The sequence below is a fragment of the Triticum aestivum genome, chromosome 7A (genome assembly GCF_018294505.1).
Source record: "Triticum aestivum cultivar Chinese Spring chromosome 7A, IWGSC CS RefSeq v2.1, whole genome shotgun sequence".
NCBI lineage: Eukaryota > Viridiplantae > Streptophyta > Magnoliopsida > Poales > Poaceae > Triticum > Triticum aestivum.
This window is the reverse complement of record NC_057812.1, coordinates 524,868,694-524,882,050: the sequence shown is the minus strand read 5'-3', so window position 1 is coordinate 524,882,050 and position 13,357 is coordinate 524,868,694. Positions and strand designations below refer to the sequence as shown.

The following is a 13,357-nucleotide window of genomic DNA, read 5'->3' as shown; positions in this document are numbered from 1 at the left end:
GACTGAACTCATCCAAGCAGTTCATCGCACCAGCTCAAGAACACCTCTCGCGAGGCTGTTCTTCCCTTGTACTGTTCATCATCAGCCCGTGAGGCAATCCATCACACCACACACTAGAGTAGGGTATTACACCACAACGGTGGCCCGAACCAGTATAAACCTCGTGTCCCTTGTGTTGTTCGTTGTTTCCAGCTTAGATCACGCGAGGAGATTGGACGTAGATCGGTAGGGGAGAGATCTCCGCGCGCACCCCACTGTTTGAACCTTAAGGGTCTGCCGGAACCCGAAATCCGACAAATCCTGATATTTATTTTTGTAGGGATCTATTAGGTTTCGCTTTGCAGCATGGAGTGAATTGCTCACATGATTTGAGCCATTCAGCTACCAAATGAAACAAAATTAAACAAAAATCAATGGAAACGGCAGATTTTCTATCAAGCCATTTTATGAGGCGATTGCCCTATTGATAACAAAAACTTATGGAAGCTCAAACTATCTTTTTGAGTGAAGATATTCCTCTAGTTTTAAAACAGTGGTGTGATCTCTAGAAATAACCTAACGCATCACAATTAGCAAGGTGGCAAGACTTGTGTCTTTTGCTAACATGACGAATCTTAAACACCCTTTTTTAGTGTATGTTTGTTCGTAGTTCAAGTAGCCTCAGAACTTTACCCTTGTGGTGTGTGTAATACGTTTCACAATTGGTTGTCAGGTATTGACAAATATTTTTTGCACGAATTGGGGATATCAACCTTATGTTGGGCCATATATCTTACCAAGTACGTTCCGATTTTAAACCAAAAAAATAAAATGTGTTTCACCTTAGGTGCATGTTATTTATGTATGTCCATCTAAAAAAGTTTATTCATATATGTATGTGATTGCTCTGTACTTGATCTCTCATGCGCATGCCCAAAGGACAGAGACATTTTTACAGTGATGTCTACCCTACTAAAGCATACAACCCCTCATTATTTTAGAGCAAAGCAATGCTTTATTACTTAACTGAGCTTAGGCAGATCGCCCAAGACACAAACGCCCACCTGGGCGGGTACATCAGACTCCCAGTCCATAAAATGGTTGGGGTCACACACACGGCCAATATTGACAAGTTCATGAGCTACAAAATTCGCATTACGCCTACAAACATGAATAGTGAACTTGGAAAACCAGAGTTTCAGTTGGTACTTCATGTCCTCAATGACAGTTGCATACGCTGAGGAGTCAACCCGTTGCATGTCTAGTGCTTCAGCCAGCGCTTGTGAATCCATCTCCAGCTCGACACGAACAATGCCCAGGTCTGCCGCAGTGTTGATAGCATGCGACATGGCTATTGCCTTCGCGGCGAAAGCGTCTGTGATATGCTCCTGTCTGCCAGCCCGGGCGTGCACAAGTGTTCCATCAGCCGTTCTCACAGCGACACCCCATCCAGCATGGTTTTGGCCTGGAATAAAGGAGATGTCCACATTGATTTTGTAGTCTACTCCCATTGGTGGCCGCCACTTGTTCAATTGTGGTTTGGCATTGGGCTGTCGGAAGATCTCCAAATACTAGAGCACATTGGACCTCGTACGCCGAGCCACATTGTTGGCCGACAGCGGCATCTTTCCTTCCCTGAGCTTGTTTCTGTTGGACCACCAGAGCCACCAAAAAGTGAGGACATGTAGCCGGTTTTTCTCATCTAGCCCCCAGAGAAAGTCGATGATTGCATGAACGGACCCGATCTTCTCCAACTGAAGACATTCCCCCTCGAGAGCAAGCTCCCTCCACACCTCCTTTGCTGCTTTACACTTGATAAAGAGGTGTGCCCTATCCTCGTCGGCCCTCGCACAGAATAGACACTTCGTATCCGCGATGGGGATGCCCTTTCTTGCCACATTGATCCGCAGAGCAAGAGAGTCATGCTTTAGTCTCCAAGCAAACATCTAGATATTACGGGGGCACGACATCTTCCACATCCTTTTCCATGAATCATCTTTGACCTCGTTCAGATTCCCTGGAACATGTGAGCTCCCTCCCACACCTCCGTCCGTTTTCATCCTCTCAAGCTGGACTTGGAGTTTGTATGCACTCTTGACCGACTGGACGCCCTTCGTGTCGTACTGCCATGCAATGAAATCTTGGACACCATCTTACAACCCCTCATTATTATGTAGAAGCAACACTACTATTCAATAATAACAACGACAATTCCTAGGTGCCCATTTCTTCAGTTTACGCAAACGGACCAACCACCCCCAGCCCCCACCGCGTTGGGCCGGCCCATTTCCCCTTCCCTTTCTGTTTTAAACAGCTGCAAAGAAGAGGCGACATGTTGGTTTCAAACCCACGACCTCCTCGGGCAGTGCTAGCTACAGTAGTCAACTAGACCACTAACGCCGTTATGGTTAGTTACAACATTTTTATTCCTTTCTTCTTTTTTCTTTTTTCTTTTTATTTTTAAAATTTTGAGAACTTTTTTCAAATTGGATGATATTTTTAAAAAATTATGAACCTTTTTTCAAATTCGATGAACTTCTCTATAAATTGATGATTTTTTTTCAAATTCAATGAACCTTTTTTTAAAATCAATGAACATTTTCAAATTCGATGAAATTTTTTCAAAACCAAAGAACATTTTTAAAATTTGATGAACTTTTTTCAGAATTGATGAACTTTTTTCAAATTCAATGAACCTTTTTTTAAATTGCCATATTTTTTCAAATTTGATGAACTTTTTTTCCCAAATTTATGAACTTTTTTTTAAGTTTGTGAACATTTTTTTTTAAATCCGTGAATATTTTTAATTCAATTTTTTTGATATTTTTTGTTTTTTAGGAAATCTTTTTTTAAGTCAAGGGTTGACTGGAGTGACGATCAACTGCGCTCGAGCAAACCGGGGAGGGAGGGGGGGGGGTAAAGTGATCAAGCGCTTGCCTTACATGGGCCGGCCACGAGAAGGGCCGCATGAACGCCCGTTCCTCCAAGTGGTGCCTTAGGAGGGAGCTCCCAACACCAACAACAAAAAACATGAAAAACATAGAAGAAAAAAACTATATAGCCCAAATGAAAAAGGCCCATTGAATCAAATCCACGTGTCCCTGTCCCTGAAAAAGAAAGCCCACAGACGAGAGATGCCTTGCACCTTCTCCACGTTTGATTACTAAAAAAAAACCTTGTCCATATTTCAACTTGGTCAATTCTAAAAAATAAAAATAAATCAACTCTGTCACGCAGCTAGTTGCACGAATATCATAACGCAAATAGATCGAACAGCTCTTTCGTCTCCTGGAAATTTAAAGAAATCTTGGGCAACTGAGAATTAGCAATTTCAATATAAAATAGAAAGATCTTTTCTAGAATGATCTAAAAATATATAGATATATGTCAATAAAGAGGGGATGTTCTAATAATTTCGACCATGCCCTTTTAGCACATGAGATTCTATAAATACTACTATAAGCAACCTACGCCAACCTGCCCATGACTTTTGCTACACACTTGGATTTAGAGGCCACATTTGAGAGAAGTGATGCCCATGACTTTTGCTACACACTTGGATTTAGAGGCCACATTTGAGAGAAGTGGTGCTTATTGCATCAATTTGGTGGCCATGAACCCACAGCTCAGCCTGTATGCCCACACGCCAGGCACAGCGGGGCTCTAAGCTCACAAAAATCTCGGTGGCATTGTCTCACTATAAAGGGAAGAAAATGCGTCCAAAAATTAAGAGCAGTGCTACAAGTACGATGAATTTGTATCCAATATCTGTGTGACACTGCTGAACCACGATCAAATCACTACATCATCAGGAATCGTGGGATCATAGTGTAGGATGCAACCCGTACATAGAATGTTATATGCAGAGCAATTTCGAAAAATTAACTCTCTTGATCACATAATGTACCAACGGTAATGGCATCAATAGTAGTGGATTGCACAATTTGACTACAGTACCACCATACGCAATGCTCTAACATAAGTATTCAAGTTCATTCACAATAGTAAGGAAAATGAGGTTGATCTTGTATGCACAAAATAGTGTTTGCTGGCAGGACGCAATCTTGCCATAATAAATCCGAAATCCAGATAGGCTATAACTGATTTGCTCAAATCTTAGCATAGTAAATCTGAACTCCATACAGAATTAACTGAATTGCTCAAATTTAAACCTATTCATCCTGCACGTTTGCTTTGTGTAGCAGTCAGATTTGTTGAATATAATATTGATCCACCTATGTGAAAGGGTTTGGAACCTTCTGGAGATAAGCACCGCGCAAGGAGTCCAACTAGATAGACTAGGATCTTTAGCTATTCGCATATAGTTGTAACTTCCTTTATCTCTTTCTCTCCAAGAATGTAATCTGAACCAACTTTGTACGATATACCAGGAGGTCGTGACCTGGCTATTTAACATGCAACCGTCGCCCCAGGATGGGTACGACGTTCCTCCACATGGTATACAGAGCCTAACTCTTCCCATCTAGCTCTCCTCCTTCCACCGTAGCTACCTGCCATGGCCTGATCCGCCGCCGCCGCCTCCTCTCCTCTCTTCGGCCAGATCACCGAGCGCCTGACCCGCACTAACTATGTCCTATGGCGCACTCAGATCACGCCGCAGCTGAGAGAAGCTGGAGTCTTCGGGTACGTTGATGGAAGCATGGCGGAGCCGGCCGAGTTCGCCGTCGGCAAGGATAAGGATGGAAAGGAGGAAACCATCCCCAACCCGCTCCATGCCGTGTGGTTTCGAGAGGATCAGCAGGTACTCGGTTATCTTCTCAATAACCTGTCCAAAGAGGTGCTAGTGCAGGTCACCTCCATCACGCATGCATGCGAACTCTGGACGGCGCCGACGAGCATGTTCACGTCAACGTCGCTGTCCCGCATCAACAACATCCGCGCCGCCCTCACCAATGCGCAGAAGGGAACGCAATCGGGGCCACTTTCTTCGCATATATGCGGGGACTCGCTGACAAGCTCGCCGCGGCTGGCAAGCCGTTGAAGGATGATGAGTTAATCTCTTATATCCTCAACGCGCTTGACATGGAGTACCAGCCATTGGTGTCCGCCCTCGACGCCCGCACCACCCCGGTCACCCTCGATGAGCTGTTCGGGCAGATGAGCAACTTCGACCAGCGGGTGGCTCTTTTCCAGGGAGCGGGCGCGGCAGGCGACTTCAAGTCATCGGCAAACGTTGCCACTCGCGGCCGGGGCGGAGGCTCCCGTTACCGCGGTCCACCTCGGAATGGCAAGGGTCGGGGCTCTGGCAACAGCAGCGGCGCCAACAACACACGCGGCGGCCGGCCTTCCTCCTCCAACAACCGAGGCCGACGCAACAACTCGTCCAACAACAGATCACGCCTTGATGCAATCAGGTGCCAAATTTGTGGCAAGCCAGGACACTCGGCGAAGGACTGTTGGTACCGTTTTGAAGGTGATGAAGATGATTCCTCCCAAGATGAGAAGGTGGTCGGAGCTGCTGATGGCTCCTAGGGCATCGACACCAACTGGTACATCGACAGCGGCACCACAAACCACATCACCGGTGAGCTGGAAAAGGTGACCATGCGTGACAAGTACCGTGGCAAAGATCACATCCACACAACAAGTGGAGAAGGTATGAAAATTAGTCATGTTGGTCACTCAATTATTAAAACCCCTCATCGGAAAATTCACCTTAGAATTTTTTTGCATGTCCCTAGTGCTTCAAAAAGTCTTCTTTTCGTTCATCGCATTGCCATTGACAACCATGTCTTTCTTGAGTTTCACCCTTACTTCTTTTTGATCAAGGATCAGGCAACGAAGAAGGTGCTATATCGAGGTAGATGCATTCGTGGGCTTTACCCTTTGATTCTAGAGATTAGAAGATTCAATAAACAAGTTTTCAGTGCCACCAAAGTGTCTTCAACACGATGGCACGGTCGTTTAGGACATGCATCTTTTTCCTTAGTTGAACGATTACTTAAGAAAAGTAAGTTCCCGTATGTTGGAGAGCGTGATGTTGAGACAATTTGTGATTCTTGTCAAAAGGCTAAAAGCCATCAATTACCTTATCCAGTTTCTACCAGTGTTTCTACCAAGCCTTTACAACTTGTTTTCTCCGATGTGTGGGGGCCTGCCCCCTCCTCTGTTGGTAGACACACGTACTATGTGAGTTTCATAGATGATTATAGCAAGTTTTCATGGATCTATCTTCTTAAGAAAAGATCGGATGCGTTTCAAGTGTTTCTGAACTTCCAAGCTCTTATGGAGCGCCAATTTGATTGCAAAATCCTTGCTCTCCAATCTGATTGGGGAAGGGAGTACGAGAAGCTAAACTCGTTTTTTCAGAAAATTGGCATATCTCATCACATGTCATGTCCTCACGCTCATCAACAGAATGGGTCTGCTGAACGCAAACACAGACACATCGTTGAAGTCGGTCTAGCTTTACTAGTCGGCGCCTCCATGCCCTTAAAGTTTTGGGATGAGGCTTTTCTTGTTGTGGTACATATCATAAATATGCTTCCCAGCCGTGTCATAAACTATGAAACCCCCATTGAGCGTCTCCTTCACACCAAACCCGACTACACAATCCTTTGCGTGTTTGGTTGCACTTGTCGGCCGAATCTCCGTCCATACAACACTCGCAAGCTCATGTTTCGCTCTAAGCAATGTGCTTTTCTTGGCTATAGTGCTCAACACAAGGGTGTCAAGTGCCTTGACATCTCCACTGGCCGCGTTTATATTTCTCGCGACGTCATTTTTAATGAGACAAAGTTTCCTTTCTCTGAACTTCATCCAAATGCCGGTGCACTCCTTGGTAAAGAAATTCTTCTCTTACCATCTAGTCTTACCGGCATTTCTCATGGGGATAATGATTGTAGTGATCCAATATTGACTAATGTTCATAACCAAGTGCATGAGTTCTATGATGATGCAGATGGAAACAACGCAGAAAATGGTGCAGAAACCATCCAAAATGGCAAAGAAAATCTACAAAATATGCCATATTTTATGTGTCCAGGGCTGGGGGACAGATCTTCCTCGGGATCAGTTCCACCGCAGCCTGGCAGTAGATCCTCCTCGGGATCGGAGTCGCATCATGAGGGCAGCGATGCGCGGGATTCCCTGTCACCCGACAGCCGACCCAGCAGCGGGCCCGCGTCTGCCACCCGGCGCGTCGTCACGGGCCCGGGCGACCCGTCCCACCTCCACCACTCGGACGCCCCCACACGGCGCACCGAGCCTCGCTGGGCTCCTGATGGGCCCCGCCACTACGTGCGCCACCAGCCGACCGGTGGGGAGTCGCCTCGACAGGAGACAGGCGCGTCTCCCAGGGCAGATCCGGCCCAGTCCGCTGGCGCGCGATCCGGCGCGATCCCGCCAGGATTCGCCTCATCATTGCGACATGAGGGGCCTGCGCGGGATGTCTCCCGCGACCCAGGATTGTCTGCGCCTGATCCAGCCGCATCTCCAACGCCTCCACCCCGTGACGGCACAGAGGATCCGCCTGGCACGGTTGGCAGCGAGGCGGGGAATGTCATGGGATTGTCCTCGGGTTCTGTTGCCCCTGACACTACAACATCGGGATCTTCTACGCCCACACCCGTTGCTGCTCCACGGACACGTCTTCAAAAAGGGGTAACAAAACCAATTAATTGCAAACAGTTGACAAAGTTCAGTCTAGTTTGCTCCACAGATGAACCAACAACTCTTGGCGAGGCACTTAGCAACAAAAAGTGGAAGGCAGCCATGGAAGTAGAACACATGACACTTCTCAAAAATAAAACGTGGCATCTGGTTCCCCCACAACACGGTAACAATTTGATTGACTGCAAGTGGGTCTTTAGAATCAAAAAGAAGGCTGATGGAACCATTGGTCGCTACAAAGCCAGGCTCGTTGCAAAGGGCTTTAAACAACGGTACGGTATAGACTATGAGGACACCTTTAGTCCAGTTGTTAAAGCTGCAACTATTCGTCTTGTGCTCTCTATTTTTGTTTCCAGGGGATCCTTTGCCAGCTAGATGTCAAGAATGCGTTCTTTCATGGCGTTCTGGAAGAGGAAGTGTATACGAAACAACCTCCTGGTTTTGAAAACAAGAACAAACTGTTTCACGTGTGCAAGCTTGATAAAGCGCTGTATGGACTCAAACAAGCCCCCATGGTGTGGTACTCCAGACTTAGTCACAAATTGCAAACCCTTGGCTTTGTTCCTTCTAAGTCTGACACATCCTTGTTTATTTACAACAAGCTGAAAACATCCATATTCCTTCTTATATACGTTGATGATATTATTGTCACAAGCTCATCTGATGAGGCTATATCAGGACCGTTGAAGGATTTAAATGCTGAGTTTGCTCTCGAGGATCTGGGTGACTTGCATTTCTTCCTAGGGATCGAAGTTAAGAAACAAGGTAACAATCTTCATCTATCTCAGGAAAAGTATGCCACTGATCTGGTAAGAAGAGCTGGGTTACAGGGGTGTAAATCTTCATCAACTCCATTGTCCAGCATAGAAAAATTGTCACTTGCAGAAGGAGAGCCCTTGGGTCAAGATGATAGTACTAGGTACAGAAGTCTGGTAGGTGCACTTCAATATTTGACCTTGACAAGATCTGATCTTTCATTTGCAGTAAACAAGGTTTCTCAGTTCTTCATGCACCCACTACAACTCATTGGACTGCTGCAAAACGTATAGTGAGATATGTAAAAGATACAGTCAATCTCGGTCTCATATTCCACAAGTCTTCATCTACACTTGTTAGTGCTTTTTCTGATTCAGATTGGGCAGGATGTCTAGATGACAGACGATCCACTGGTGGTTTTGCAGTATTTCTTGGTCCAAATCTAATATCATGGTGTGCAAAGAAACAAGCCACCGTATCAAGGTCAAGTACTGAAGCGGAGTACAAAGCTCTGGCCAATGCCACAGCCGAAATTATCTGGGTTCAATCCATGTTGCGGGAGCTTGGTGTAAATGCTACTGAAGCCCCATGTTTATGGTGTGATAACCTTGGTGCTACTTATTTGTCTGCTAACCCTGTTTTTCATGCAAGGACAAAACATATCGAGATTGATTTCCACTTTGTCAGAGAATGAGTGGCAAGCAAAAAGCTGGAAATTCAGTTTATTCATTCTCGTGATTAGGTTGCAGATGGATTCACCAAAGCTTTTCCCACACGAAACTTTGAAGAGTTCAAGCGTAATCTCAACTTGACCAAGTTGTGATCAAGGGAGGGTGTTGAACATAATATTGGTCCACCTATGTGAAAGGGTTCGGAACCTTCTGGAGATAAGCACCGCGCAAGGAATCCAACTAGATAGACTAGGATCTTTAGCTATTCGCATATAGTTGTAACTTCCTTTATCTCTTTTTCTCCAAGAATGTAATCTGAACCAACTTTGTATGCTATACCAGGAGGTCGCGACCCGGGTATTTAACACGCAACCGTCGCTCCAGGATGGGTACGACGTTCCTCCACAAGACTGCCAATCACATCCATGGCGGCCCTCAGCACTTGACTCTTGTTACTGTCATGGACATGGCGTGCAATCAAGAAACCTCTTAAATTCATAGTAGTAGCTTGAAGCAAAGACAACATCCTTATCTCTGAGGTAGTACCGCCAAAAGAAAAAAAATATAGGAAAGTAAAAGGCTAAGAGAGACATGCGGAAGCTTGTAACAGCAGAAGAAACCATACTGAAGTATTATAGTACATAATCATTTTATAACAAACAACCGAACTTACTAACGAGAACACCGTCATAAGTTTTTTACCTTAATGAAAGGCATAAGGTTTATGTGGATCAAATAGATCAACTCCTGTGTTGGAGTAACCACCAGTCAAACGGTTCATAGGGAGGTAACTAATATGAGAAGCTAGGAAAAATGTATACCTGAGGAAAACTGGATGTGTGTAATTCTTCGCTAATGCAGCATACCTCATTAAGATTCTCACAATTACGAAGACTACTTGCACAGGTGGACCAAAACAAACAGTAAAAGCTAGCACCACACTAAAAAAAGTCATAGCAAAGAATTCTCAAGCACAACAAATGGTTAGCTCACATACATCTGCTAAATAGGTTACTAACATGAATTCTTCACTTTATGCACCACTTATATCTATACATGTATCATTCATTATTCACTCTATGCCAAACTTCATTCCATAGATACAAAAGAGTGAAGTGCCAAGCCTATCGTTCTATACTGTGACTTAGTGATAATGAGTAAGGTAAAGCATCTCACATCGAGTATTGAAGGTAAAGGGTATTTTTGGGTGCCATAACAAAAAATGTGAGAGTAAGTGTATTATGAAAAATCCTACACAAATTAACCAGTCGAATCTAAAACTGGGAGCAAATTAAAATCTTGAAAATCAATGTAAGAAAAATCAGGAAATAGGCATGGCAGAAGAAAAGTTGTAGAATGGTGAATTACATCGACTGAAAAGGTCCCTCACGTTCAAAGAAGTCATCGTCAATTAGTTCCTCATTAGAGTTTCTTCAAGTTCGAACAAAGCTTCTGGATTGAAAGTTCAATGTGCTCAATTGGCTGAGATTTTTCTGTAAGTTTTTCGCAGCAAAATCAATTACTGACATGAATTATATGATATAAAAAATTAAAGATAAAAAGGATATGCGCAGGTATATCTACCGTAGAACAAATCTCATACAAGTACATCATGATTTGCAGTTTTGCACACCATCAGCCAGCTGACCTTGAGCTTAAGTTTTTACATGTTCAAATTCCAGTCTATAGACATAAAAAGAACCTGCAATAGCAGCGGACATGAAAAAACTTAGCATAGAAGAAACCATAGAGTTACCAAGAATCCTTGCAATCAACAATAATCATGAAACAGAGTTACCTTTGCCCTGATTGTGCACATACAAATAAAGGATCAGGGACATTCTATATATGAAGAAGGGTACAAAAAAGTGTATTCATTCAAATTGCAGTAAAAAAACAGATTCTCTTTGTGCAATAGCATGGGCATTGCCCGAAAATACAAAGGTGAACATGGTTCCACGCGCACCCGTATGAATAGTAAATTCAAAAAAAAAATACAAGAATTTTTCTAAAAAAATCTGAAAATTTCGGGGTATGAAACTTAGTCGTCCAATCTACTCACGTTTGAAGTTTCGTGATGTATTGACACCCATGGTATTGTTAGTGAAGAAAAATACAATTGGCCATACTATTCATCAAACAGTATTTTTTTAAATATAGCTTCAATTTTGTCATTTTTACTAGATTAGCGCGGATGTGATTTCATCATGAAACTTCATACACGACTATACCGATTGTCTCTGTATATTACAAAAAAACAGATTTTTTGATTTTTTTTTCTAGTATTTTTTTAATTTATTATGCATAAGGCATGCGCGTGGAACCATACTCAGCAAATCCGCGTCCGAACATTGCCACTGTAAACTGACTCATCTAGCAAAAAAGAACACCAGACACTAACACCATGAATGTCAATATGGTAGAATTAGGCAATTATCAACTTAAACAATCTAATAAACACAGTATATAGCTCAATGCCGATCCTAATCCGTTGACTCGATCACCAACTTTTGATCTTAAAATTAGATATTCTCTTTTGTGAACATTTTTTTACCAGCTCTTTTGCGAACATTAATGGTTGGCCATCTGAAATTGAAAGGAGATTGAAGCACAAAAATATATAAGTTCTTTATTTATCCGACAAGTTTATAGCAAAGCCAAAACATCAGTTTATTGACCAGCAAATCATGAAAAAAACATTCGGTTTATTTTCAATTCCAAAAAGTTGACTACTGTATCCCATGTAATACTATTAAGGAAAATGCACCCTGTTCCCTTTTCTTTTTGTGTGTATGTCAGCCAATCAAATTCTGCTCTTGGTAAAAAAAAGCTGGTGCATTTCTTCCAGAGTTTTTGGGTTCTTGAATTGGAGAAATCAGGACAGAGGAAGTGGGTAAGAGCAACTCTAGCAGACCCCGCAATAGCCGCAAACTCGTAAAATTCTGGCGAGTATACGGGCTCGGCCCGATTTTCCGACCAGAACAGAGCCCGTATACTCGCCCGGCCCGTAAAAATATTTACCGCGGCCCGCAAACCGCTCGCCTCGACCAGTATATCTACGGGTTCACGGTGCATTTGCGGGTCAAAACCCTATCCCTCCGCCGCCGCCGAGCTCCGCAATTCCCCACTCCTCTCCTCACATTTCTCGCTGCCGGTGAACCCCTTCCGCCTCTAGCAGCCAGGTGGGGCTGCATGTGGAGCTCTGGATGCAGCTCCGAGAGCAGATCCGGCGGCGACAACGACCCTGAGCGCGAGTGGCGCGTCCGGTCGGACGGCGCGAGGAAGCGCGGGGCGAGGAAGTGGACCAACCACGGCCCCTCGCCGCCGAGCTTCTGAGTCCGCGAGACGGACGAATACGACCGTCGGCACGGCCGTACGTCGTCCTCTGCCGCGGCCTCGTCCTCCGCGGCGAGATCTTCCTACACTGGGAGCTCCTCCTCTTCCAGCGCGGGCCTTCTCCTCGTGAAGAGGGAGTGGTGAGCCGGAGGAGATCGAGTTCGTCCCCGTCAAGCAGGAACCCGAGCAGCTCGGGAGCCGCGGAGTCATCAGGCCGGAGGACTTCGTCGCCGATGTCGACGTGGTCACGGCCGCCATTGCCGAGCGGAGCTTGCGCGAGAAGGCGGAGCGCCGGCGCCACCACGAGAAGCTCGAAGACCTCGTGTTCCGGCCGGCGGTCGCGGCCAACCTCGCCGCCAAGGAGAAGGACGACGAGTGGCGGCGCATCCGCGAGGAGCATATGAAGAAGTACATCGACCTTGGCAGCTCCGGCGAGGAGGATTGAGCTCCTCCCCGGCGTCGTCCATGGCCACGAGCTCGCCGCTGTGAGATCCCCACCCCTTCTAGTACTAGTACTGAGGTAGTATGTAGTATGAATTAGTGTTTGTAGTATTTGATCATGTAATATATGTAGTATGTGATGAATTACTATGGTGCAATTTCTTTCGCGAAACTGTTTTTTCAAATTATGCAGTTTCATCTATGGTTTTTATTTAGCCGCACTCGTTTTTGACCCGCAAACAAGGTCTTCGTCAAACTGCAAACGTGTTTTGCGGGTCAGGATTTTGTGAGGTCTGCTAGAATTGCTCTAAAGATGGGTTTGCGAGGAGAGGGAAGAACCGGTTGGCTATGTGGAGGGCGCCAACTTGAGGATGTCAAACCGCAGAGTAGCCGGTGCTCGTGTTGATGACTTGGTGTGGTCGTGGACTTGGAGGCGGAGGCGGAGATGAGTCGGGCGTCCCACTTGGACTCCATGACACGGCTTCCTCAAGATATTAGCTGCGGGGCATTGGGGCGCCGCTTGGGACGAGGATCGGGGCGCT

The 13,357-nt window shown here is 45.2% G+C and overlaps 1 pseudogene; it reads left to right on the top strand.

Annotated features, from left to right (window-relative positions):
• Window positions 1-4,973: 4,973 nt before the first annotated feature.
• LOC123155199 (uncharacterized) lies at window positions 4,974-5,113 on the top strand (annotated as a pseudogene).
• Window positions 5,114-13,357: the final 8,244 nt, after the last annotated feature.